This window comes from Notothenia coriiceps, unplaced genomic scaffold, assembly GCF_000735185.1.
Source record: "Notothenia coriiceps isolate Sejong01 unplaced genomic scaffold, NC01 NC01_scaffold00035611, whole genome shotgun sequence".
NCBI classification, from domain to species: domain Eukaryota; kingdom Metazoa; phylum Chordata; class Actinopteri; order Perciformes; family Nototheniidae; genus Notothenia; species Notothenia coriiceps.
In genome coordinates, this window is record NW_011368312.1 from 1 (window position 1) to 3,901 (window position 3,901).

Consider the following 3,901-nt stretch of genomic DNA (forward strand, 5'->3'; position numbering starts at 1 on the left):
GTCCTAAATGGCTTGTTGGAGCTCCTGCCCCCCCCTCCCTGTGAGCCCAGTGTGCTCTGATTGGTCGGGACGTTGCAAGGCTCGCTCCTCAGTGAGCTGGCCTACTGGTGTTGTTTCCGGGTCGGCGAAACAGCGAGACAGCGCAAAACTCATCCTGAGCACACACACACACTCACAGCCGAAGAAAAAACAATAAGTGTGGCTTGATATTGAGTAAGAAAAAGGTTTATAACGCTGTGAGAATGGGTCTGCGGAGAGCATTTCTCCGCGATCCCAACTCGTCTATTACCAGCGTTCAGGGAGCTCTATGCAAGTCAATGGGACTCCCTGTTGGTTGAAAATGTACGCTAAAGGTCCCCCCACTGCGTTTGATAGTGACGCAAAGGGATCCTGGTGTGTGAGGAGCTCCGCGGATTGCTCCATTTTGGTTCCGGAAACCGCATGACGTCATGCGGTTCCCGGAAGAAACAAATGGAAAAAGAGAAATCTCCAACGAGGCGTTCTGGGGCAGCATATAGACAGTTTTTTTCTGTGTTAGAGTTTTACTCGCTACAGGGTGTACTTTGAGGGTTTGTGACTCTGCAGACCGTTTACATGCAGAAAAAGCTTCATAACACACAAGGGGACGGGTAATAACCAGAAAAGCATGACATGGGACCTTTAAATCACCATAAACAATCCACTTTAGTAGTTTTTAGGGATAGTGGTCAAGGAAAGAAGACCACTTCTTAACAGTGCATAACTCAATTATTGTATCCAATTGAAAAATGGTCATGAGCAGTGCTTTTCAATAACATTTCTAATGGAATTAAGTAAATAAGTCAAATTGTCCTTAATTTCCAGGCCTCCACGACAACCCCTGGTTATGCGACTGCCAAATCTCCATGGTGATGTCATTGTCCATGTCCATGGGGAGTCCTATAGTTCTCATGGACCAGCTGCTGATATGCCGCCGGTCTCTGGAACAGACTGGGATTCTGATGACCGAGGCTGATCTGTCCCTCTGTATGAGGCCTTCAGTGCAGCCTGCAGCCACCAGAGTCATCTCTCCACTGGGCAGCAACGTAATCCTCCGCTGTGACGCCACCGGGTACCCAACACCGACCCTGATATGGATCAAAACCACAGCCTATACTGGTAAGCAATCCAGGGTCAAGCTCCGGTGAATAAGTGATGTAACTAACATCTGAGCATTAGTTAAGTCATGTTATCATTTGGTTCACTTCTGTGCAGATTGTTGCCGACAAGAAATCCCTGAGGACACTGACCAGCTACCCAGGAATTTAGAAAGTTGTAAGTGATGCTATCTTGTTAAAACGTTTGCATTGGTTTCTGGTCTCTTAAAGCTAAGATTGTGCATCTCGTTATGTTCCAGTTATGCAGGAATCTCCTCGAGTTGGAGTTCGCTGGTCCATAATCACCCTGAACGGGTTATCGTACAAGGATGCTGGTGAGTATCGTTGCCAGGCACGGAACATGGCAGGAATATCTGAAGCCCCAATTAAACTGAAGGTGGTGGGAGTCTCAACACTATCTCGTCTTCCAAAAAAGAAGAAGAAGAAGAAGAAGTCCCGAAAGATTTCAACCAACTCATCATTAAATAACAGGAAGACAAACCTGAATACCATTCAAACCAACCCCCCTTCGGTGAAGGAGAATCAGATACTCGAAAACATTACGGCCCCTTCCATTAACAAGACCCGGATGGCTCCTACTCTTTCGCCCAAAGTGTACGAACACATTAAAAGGCGCAAAATGAACTTAACAGATGCAAAAACCTCAACATTTGTTAAGTCTCCAAATAAGCCCCCGAAGAACTCTACAACTGTTCTGTTGTCAAAAACAGTTGTATGAGAAACACTGAAGAAGGTCTGGGTCTGTTACTTGGTTGACTTTTAAAGTGGAGTTGATGGGAAAAGTAATGAAGGAAACATTTTTGTGAACCTTTAGTTGCGGTGTACCATTTCTTTTTTTGTTGTTGATAATTTTGAACTGCAAAAATAATGGACAGTTTTGTTCATGAGATATTCTAAAAATGTAAAAAAAAAATTCAATGATCACAGCTTCCCCAGAAAGATAAAGGAACTGCGGTATTATTGTCAGTGTGAGACAGTAGAGTAGAGCTGGTGTTCTCCAGGAATGACACTCCATGGGCACTAATCATTCAGAGGGATATGGGAAATATAAGAGAAACAATAAAAAAAAAATTGCTTTCCAGCTAGCCTCATTCGTACTTTATGTTTACTGCTAAAAAGGAAATGCTAGCATGATAAACTAAGACGATCAACTCAGAAAAAAGTACACTTGCTAATCAACATGTTAGCATTGTCATAGCGAGCATGTTAGCTATGATATTAGCAATAAGCTCCAAGCATCACTGTGCATTAGCAGCCATACACAACTTGTGGAAACAACACCAAAAAAGGATTCAGAGGTCAGTTGGAACAAACAGCCTAGAACCAGGGGCACGTGGCTTGCTGGATTTCAAAGTAACAAAACACATGTGAAAAGTGCAGTAATTAAAACAAGGGCCCTTTCTTATTTCATCAAATCCCCCTCCTCGACTCCTCGGTCCTCCGGTAGTGACCCGGAAATGAATTTCAGCGCGCCATGTTGAAGGAAATCTAATTTCTCTAAATGCACTTCGAGGACCGAGGATCGAGCGTCGAGGAGGCTCTCTGGCGGAGCTATAACCGAGGATACACTGATGGGTCCTTCGCGGCTCCTTCGCGGATGCATTTCCGGGAACGTTGGGTATAAAATAGGCGTGACACACCGCTGTACGTTGCATTAGTTATTTAAGAAGTGAAATGCGCGATCCAACTCCGCCCGTCTCTATGCAATTAGAGCCCTCTAACCGCATTCCTTATTGACATTTCACCTGATATTCTTTATGTTTTTATCCACATTGCCAGGCCACAGTGGAGGATGAGGAGGCCACAGAGTCTGGCTCGGACAGCCAGGAGTGTGTTGAGCCATCCACCTCTGCCGGTCCCCCTCCTCGAAAAAAAAGAAAAAGCGCTTTGCTACAGCTCCTGGAGGCAGAGGCGGACAAGGAGGAGGACCGCTTCAACCGCCAGCAGGCAGCCTCGGAGGAAGCCTCCGCCAAATTCCTCAAGCTCTTCGAGGAACTAGTTAGGAAGGAATAGTGTCTTTTTTTTCTTCTTTTTTCTATACTTTGGATGTGTTCATTTATCCTTTATTTATATATGTTACAACATTTAGTAAACATATTTAAGTTTGACCTTAATTCTTGTGTGGTGTGTTCATATTTCTGTTATACAGCCAGTGTTCGTGGGTCTGGTGGACCCGAACACCCTGTATGTAATATAAATGTGTAGGGGGGGGGGGGGTACAGTGGGTGGTCACTGAAAATGTGTTCTGATATCTGTTCTTCACTGAAAATTCAATTCAAATCCTTTATTTATCCAGGTGAAATCCCATTGAGATCATCTTTTTCAAGGGAGACATAAGGCCATTGAGTGAGTTAGAGAAAATAAAGTATCAATTTTCTTTAGAAAAATAATAAACGGGTCCCACAGACCCGAACACCATACAAGGGTTACATCAAGCATGAAGCCTTCTTTACAGTTAGACATACAGAAACACACATGTTTACTGAAGATACAAGGAGATCTTTATTTTATACAAAGCTGAATATACATTTTATGATTGTGACCTGATTGAAAAGCCAACGTTTTTAAAGTCTTTTTGCAACCCAAGGCATAACTGTCTATAGTCATACAGAAAGTCATGGCCACTGATTTCCGCTTTTTAAATCTCCACCTCAAATAATTCTGCGCATAAACCAACCGTGTGTAAAGTATCCAAATGCAATATCAGGGGTGTTTTATTATCAATAATATATACATTAACATTGAGGCAAGTTACTGCATGTAGC

The 3,901-nt window shown here is 43.5% G+C and overlaps 1 long non-coding RNA gene across 1 annotated transcript; it reads left to right on the plus strand.

Moving 5' to 3' along the window:
- The first annotated feature begins 2,686 nt into the window (after nt 1–2,686).
- On the plus strand, nt 2,687–3,244 carry LOC104963106 (uncharacterized). Its single transcript, XR_800278.1, has 2 exons — nt 2,687–2,780; nt 2,916–3,244. It is a non-coding gene; the product is annotated as an uncharacterized lncRNA (long non-coding RNA).
- The last annotated feature ends 657 nt before the right edge of the window (nt 3,245–3,901 follow it).